The sequence below is a fragment of the Gobio gobio genome (assembly GCF_949357685.1).
Source record: "Gobio gobio genome assembly, chromosome: 19".
In the NCBI taxonomy this organism is placed as follows: Eukaryota; Metazoa; Chordata; class Actinopteri; order Cypriniformes; family Gobionidae; genus Gobio; species Gobio gobio.
Window position 1 is genome coordinate 16705587 of NC_137112.1, and position 7530 is coordinate 16713116.

The 7530-nt window shown below is 36.2% G+C and overlaps 1 long non-coding RNA gene across 1 annotated transcript; it reads left to right on the plus strand.

Annotated features, from left to right (window-relative positions):
- The first annotated feature begins 362 nt into the window (after positions 1-362).
- LOC307142750 lies at positions 363-6141 on the plus strand. Its single transcript, XR_013818508.1, has 3 exons — positions 363-510; positions 3430-4736; positions 4942-6141. It is a non-coding gene; the product is annotated as an uncharacterized lncRNA (long non-coding RNA).
- The last annotated feature ends 1389 nt before the right edge of the window (positions 6142-7530 follow it).

The window sequence follows — 7530 nt, forward strand, 5'->3', positions numbered from 1 at the left end:
ATGTGTCTTAGCAATCGAGAAAAACTGTAACATTACTTTAAAAAACCATACCAACCTTATAACAACACCCTGGTGTCTACCCTAGCAACTTAGCAACTATGTAACAACACCTTGGGTTCTACACCAAGAACATACTGACATCATTTGGTCAGACAAGCACCACACACAAAAAGTATTTTTTGCAATTTTTAGTGTAAATAATAATGTAAAGCAACTCTATAGCTACATATAAGATGTATTGAAAAGAGAATCGGTGAGCAAAAAGAAGAGAGAGTGAGAGAGAGAGAGAGAGAGAGAGAGAGAGAGAGAGAGAGAGAGAGAGAGAGAGAGAGAGAGAGAGAGAGAGAGAGAGCATCAGCGTCAGACAGAGTCGAGAGGAGAGTGGGAGAGACTGAGAGAGAGTAGGAGGAATGAAAATAAGAATTTATATGCAAGTCAGCATCACAACTGGATGCACAACATTTCATCAGCACAGACCCTTGTGTTATGTAAAGCAAGTGGTGTCTAGAGGTAAGACAAATCTTTAATCAAGTGTTTTGGCTGCAGTGGTACTTCTTTTATATCTGAAACTTCATTGTATATAGTCAAACAATTAGCACTATAAAATGTTTCGTAAAAGATCATTTTAATTTGGAGTAATATGAATATATTTAAGCACAAGCTGTTGTTTTAAGATTTTAAAATAGTTCAATTCAGTTGTTTCATTTCATTTAATAATCAGTTTACTTTCATAAGTCAGCCTACATTATTACATTTGCATGTAATGCTCAGTTGCATATTTAGCTTTAGAGGGAGCAGTATGATATTACCAGTGCCAGAACCTCCTCTTCAACAATATGCAACATTTTACAGATAATAGACCTTTGAAATCAGCATTGAATAGATGAATCATGCTGTGGATTCATTGCTGAACTGAGGATTCTTAGATTATTCAGTTGTTTTGTTGCAGCAGATTTTTTACATCAATTCCATGACAAATATTCACTTTTGCATGCAAAAATCAGCTGTTAGCTGTTCTACAGCAATGAGCAATTATTGTTTGCATATCCCTCATTCAAATAGGCCCTTTGGTGCCGATGTTTTGTATATTGCCTGAGAAGGTGTTACTGAAAAAATGGTCTCTTTATGTTCTAAAGTAAAATGTATGTGTAGATTGAGGGCTATAAATATTGAATGGCAGTATTAGTCATTTCATTTGAATAAACAGCTGTGGAATTTGAATAGGTAAATACCTCTTTCCACAGTTCATACATCAGGTGATAATATGTGATACGTTTAATGTCTTTCTGAGAGCGTGGGAATTGAAAACTTTCATAAGTCCAACATTTGGGTTCAAATCAAAAGAAATTGACCAATTCCCATTCAGGAATGAAATCAAACAAATATTTAATTCTTAATTCATTCCAGAATGGTGTGTATTTGTAACCTTTCCTATACTTGTCATAGATATTTTACTCTTAAAGGTATAGTTCACCCAAAAATGAAAATTACCCCATGATTTACTCAACCTTAAGCCATCCCAGGTGTTTATGACATTCTTCTTTCAGACGAATACAATCAGAGTTATATAAAAAAATGTCCAGGCTCTTCCAAGCTTTATATTGGCAGTTATTGGCAGCCCAAAATCTGAAGCCAAAAAAGTGCATTATAAAAGCAATCCACACAGCTCCAGGGGGTTAATAAAGGCAATCTGAAGTAAATCGATGGGTTTCTGTAAGAAAAGTATCCATATTTAAAACTTTATAAAGTAAAATATCTAGCTTCCGGCAGACTGCCTTCCGTATTCAACTTACAAAAAAAACGTAACTGGCACAACGATGACGCCGGATGTAGTGTAAGCATTTTGAACTGTGAGAGAGGTTACACTTTCTTGGTAAGTTGATTAGGCAAGGCTAGAAGCTAGATATTTTACTTTATAGAGTTTTAAACATGGATACTTTTCGTACACAAAACCATCGATTCGCTTCAGAAGGCCTTTTATTAACCCCCCGGAGCCATGTGGAGTACTTTTATAATGGATGGATGCACTTTTTTGGGCTTCAAATTTTAGGCCGCTGCCATTATGATAGCCAGGACATTTTTTAAATATAACTCAGATTTTATTCATCTGAAAGAAGAATGCCTTATACACCTAGGATGGCTTGAGGGTGAATAAATTATGGGATGATTTAAATTTTTGGGTGAACTATCCTTTAAACCTTATAGCAGTCAAACTTACACTGTTATTATGGAAAAACTGTAGCCATAGAAACGCCCTGATACGGGGGCAGACTGAAGTTTGTAGACTAGAAGCTGGTGTGAGACAAGTCATCTGGTGCTGAATGCTGTTATTAGTGTACCATTAAGTTTTCAAATTGTTAGAGCACTGTTTCCACAGGGTTACACTTGGGGGAAAAAATAAATAATCTCGGCAGTTAAAGGAAATATTAAGAAACATTAATACAGAGCCATGCAATAAAGCAGCTTTTTTCTAATTAAAATAACACTACCTTGATAGCACCTACCATGGAGTCATGAAAAACAATTTGTAGTTTTGCATAAATAAAAAAAAAGTAATCTGATGCATTGAGTGAAACACGATATTCAGAGAGAGAACATGAAAAAAGTTTCCATAAGCTTTCCTATATGCTCAAACAGTAGAGCATGGCGCTAGCAACGCCAAGGTCATGGGTTCGATTCCCAGAGAAAGCAAGAATTGACAAAATGTAATATGTGTACCTTGAATGCAATGTAAGTCACTTTGGATAAAAGTGTCTGCCAAATGCATAAATGTAAATGAAAGAAATAAGATATAAGACTTGATTTTATCTGAATTGATTGGATCATGAAAAATGGTCAGGTGTTTTGAGGGAGGCATTACAAAATAAACTGTAGTTGCGCAATCTTTTATTTCAGAGGCAAATCTAGTTAATACATTTTGATATAAGTTGATAAAAGTCATTTTAATACGTATTAAGACAGTAAATAGGGTCAAATTTGATTTTATGTTGAATTTAAAGTCATTTTTATTTGTTTTCATTTGCTAAGCCAACAGTGTTCATAGACTTTATACTGTCATCTATTGGCATGAATGTGGCATTACACAAAAGCTAAAATTGCTATTGTTATTGCTATTGTAGAAAATTCCCTAATTGCATATTTAATTGTCACCCAATGTATTTATTTATTCCACGTTTTATTTAGTAAACATGTGGTGCCCAGTTGGTTGCTTTAATGTTAAATGTAAACTCCAGAAAAAAGTGCCTTCTACAAGTATAAAATCGTAAACGTCATAATATACTGCATATTTAAGATTAAAATGTTCCTTACAGAGGTAATTTTTTAAGACTTAATACTGTATCGTTTTTGCCTAAAGGTGGGTATCACTACAAACAGATCAATCACTAACATAAGTTAATTAACATTTTCTTTTTTCTTTTTTTTCCCCAGAAATTCTTAGCACTGGAAACCACCCAACAGTTCTTCAGTTAGTGTGATCAAGTCTCCTTTGATTCCTAAATCAATTTACCCTTCAGCACAATTCAAAAACGATTAAAACCTTGTATGCTCAGACATGCTTGATATTTTTCCACAACCATTAAGCAAGTGGTTTTAAAGAGAGAAAGAGGAGGACAACAGATAATTTATGTCAAATGTGATATTGTGCTATCTTTGTTGTGCTCATGGCAAACAACACAGGTTCCTCCTCAGTTTTAGAAAAATGGGATTCTGTACCAAATTCCAATGAAAAGTCACCCGAACACATTTTTAAAACCCCTTCACCTTTTTGGAATCAGGAGTTAATATTCAGAAGACCTAGACATGTACGGGAATCCATGCCTGATGCATTTAACTTGTACAATTACAGGTGTGATTTAGGCTCTGACACAACTCCTGACCTCTCTTGTGTTATTGGAGCGAATCAGATCCACCCTTCGCTGAGTCAAAACTCTACTAGCAGTAGTTATCTGCCACCTTCGTCAAAATTATTTGTGACTGACCCAAATACGCTGCACAGTATTGGAAGGGGTGCTTCATACTGGAGTTATTTAACTCCAGCAGTAGGACATGGATTCGTCAAAGGTTTCAGAAAGCTGCATAATCCACAAATCGACCCATTGTCAGCTTCATATTTCTATACAGGGGTTGTTAGGGATGTTCTAAGAAGTGATATTCCAACTGAGGAAGTCAAAATGTGCATGCAAAAGGAGAGACTGAGGTATTCACATTGGTACCACGGACCACAAAGTCAAAGAATCTGCTCCAAAAGAGACAATGAGAGACATTATGTTAAAAACAACCCACTTCTAGGTTCTCTACTATATACAGATTCTAATAAAGAACATTTTAAACACAACACAAAGTACAACCATCATCAGCCATTTGGTTTGAAACGTTCTACTCGTGCTGTGCCTGAAGAATCAAAGTGGCAAAGTAAAAAGCAAACAAGAGAGGAGCTACCCCTACTGGTCTGGAGAGGAGATGCAGAAAAACACAATCAATCGAACACTAGCACACACTCTAAATCCTCCTCTTCTGCCCTATGGATTCTCCGTCGCTTTATAGAAGGCTCTTTGGTGGAGCTTGAGGGTGGTGGACTGAAGCGGGTGGAGGATTTAAGGACAGAGGATTTGGAGCAGTGTGCTCAATTACATCCTGATCTGATGCTGAAACGTTTCACTGTGTTAAAAATCACACCTTCACACACACCTGCGCTCTCTTGCTTCCATGTGGAGATTGAGCATGACCACACGCTGGTAAGCACACACATAGACAGAAAATACTCCTGATATGCTGCATCTTGAGGAATAATCAAGTCTTATTCCAACCATCTTCTGTGAAAGACTTTTTTTTTAGAATAAAAAATGAAAGGACATGAGTAAATGGCATAAAATTAAATTAAATTATAATTTGGTTTTCAGGTGAACTATTCATTTTAAAATATTTACATTTTCTCTTCAGTTGTCTTTGGAGGTGAGTGAAGGGCTGCCTTTCTTCGTTTGTGGGCATGGCTGGTCCTCCTGTAACCCTCAATACACAAGTCAATTCTGCAGACTACAATGCCGCCAACTAATGGTGGGTGACGTGTGCTTGGCACTGACGCATATGCCCGCCTCTTCATCACAACCTGCCAATCAGGGCCTAACTGAAGTTGGTGGAGATCATTTGGTCCCGAAGTGTCATGCCGAAAAGAAACCCACACCACAGATAGTAGATAAATCAAGAAAGAGACACTTGACAACTCCTGAGTTTGGGGAAATTTCTAAGGTACACATCAAAGATTGAGCAACTAAAGGCTGAATTATGTATTGTTGAAATATAACAAAAAGTTTAATAGATTTTTTTTAAATCAGAGTTACAGTCAAATACTAAAAGACACGCCAACAATGCGCCTGAACACCCCTCGTTTTCAGACCAGCATGCCCATGGGCAAACAGATGGGCGCGAGTGCATTTGCTATTGAAACAACATCGGCGCAGCGCAGGACTTGAAAATGATAACTGCGTCAGGCTGAAACTAGCAAAAAGCACTTGTGTCGCACCGCATTGCGCCAGGTTTATGATAGGGCCCAAAATGTAACTTTTAAACATTTTTGTCATCCTAATAACATAGGCTACAGAATGTTGCGTAATGCAGTGCAGCAGAGCAAGAATTTCAAATATTGGATAATAAGAAACATTTCTTGAGCCAAATCAGCATATTCCTACTAGCAATTTAGAATAATGGCTGCTGAAAAATTTTATTTGCCAATGCCATCACAGAAATTAATTACAATAAAAAAAAAATGATGTAATAATATTTCACAATAGTTCTGTTTTACAGTATTTTTTATTAAATAAATGCAGTAAGAGATCTTAATCAACCCCAAAAGTTTTGAACGGTAGTTTATTTAGTTAGCCTACAAAATACATTTCAGACCTTCTTACAACAACTACCACATGTATAACAACAAAGCAGGGTATTACAATAGCTATTTTTATGTTTTGCATTGTATAATTTATTGTAAGCTTACAGATTGGTATAAAGGGAATCTTAAAAACCCTGTGCAATATCTTATATTGGTCTTTTTTTTATACTTAATGTATGTTAGCTTGGTGGTAATTTATATGCTAGTATACTCCTAAAAGCTGACAAAATAAACAGCATAAAATTTGATGAGATAATTTCCTTCTCTATGGTGTATACATTGTGTGTGTGTGTGTGTGTGTGTGTGTGTGTGTGTGTGTGTGTGTGTGTGTGTGTGTGTGTGTGTGTGTGTGTGTGTGTGTGTGTGTGTGTGTGTGTGTGTGTGTGTGTGTGTGTGTGTGTGTGTGTGTGTGTGTGTGTGTGTGTGTGTGTGTGTGTGTGTGTGTGTGTGTTTATACTTTTTTTGTTTGTTTTATGTGCAATAAAATGCTCTCTAACATGTATACTGTTTGTAGTATGCAACCCACAGATAGAAAACTATCTGTTACTTAAATTCCCATTCAAAATGGTACAAGACTTCATGGGATAACTAGATGCCACTAGCTGAATTAAACATGCAATTTAATGAGGGCATGTAACAATAATGTAGCATACTGTTTGAAAGATTTGCATAATGCATTCTGTTTTACACCCTAAGCTATAAACCGAAAATAGGTGTATGGAATATACTTGTATTCTTTTCTAAACAAGATAGTCTATGTAATTCCTAATGCCTAGTTAATCAGTAACATTCTCATGTCCTCCCCCAAGTAAGCCCGCCAATAAAACAACACAAAACTTCTGATTTCAAAGAATATTTACATTTGCATTATTTGATTAATGGGTTCACTTTGTGGTTTTTGTAGGCCTATAACAATTTTCATAATGATAAAACAGATTTTCTCCACAACATTGAAAAACAAAATGTATGGCATATAAAATGTTTTTCAGTTCTCCAAACATCTGGTTTTCGAAAGTCATCTTTTCCATCACTGGAGCCTCTCTTTAACGCACCGCTACAATGTTGTATTGTATCGACGTTATTAAGAACAGCTGCACGGGTCACATTTTTGTCTGCCAAAATCTATCGCACCTGCTCCTCTTTAGACAGTTTTATTAATTTCATTTTATCATTTGATATATTCCGAATGTTCAGATCATAACCAAATGCTCTCCCCTGATACCGCCCACCTGCTGCCTTGGCCGCTCTTCACAGGCGAGGACGATCTAAGTGATGACTCTGATACTGCAGGTGGACACATACTGCAATACTGCCACATGAGTCACATTGTTGCCAGATACACACACACACACACACACACACACACACACACATACACACACACACACACACACACACACACACACACACACACAGGTTTGTTTTGCTATATAAGTGAGGACATTCCATTGGCGTAATGGTTTTTATACTGTACAAACTGTACATTCTATCCCCCTACACTACCCCTACCCCTAAACCTACCCATCACAGGAAACATTCTGCATTTTAATAAAACAGTGTTTAGTAGTTTTTTTTTTTTTTTTTTTTTTTTTTTTTTTTTTTTTAAATAAATTAGACAGACAGAAAAATGAATAGAATGAATA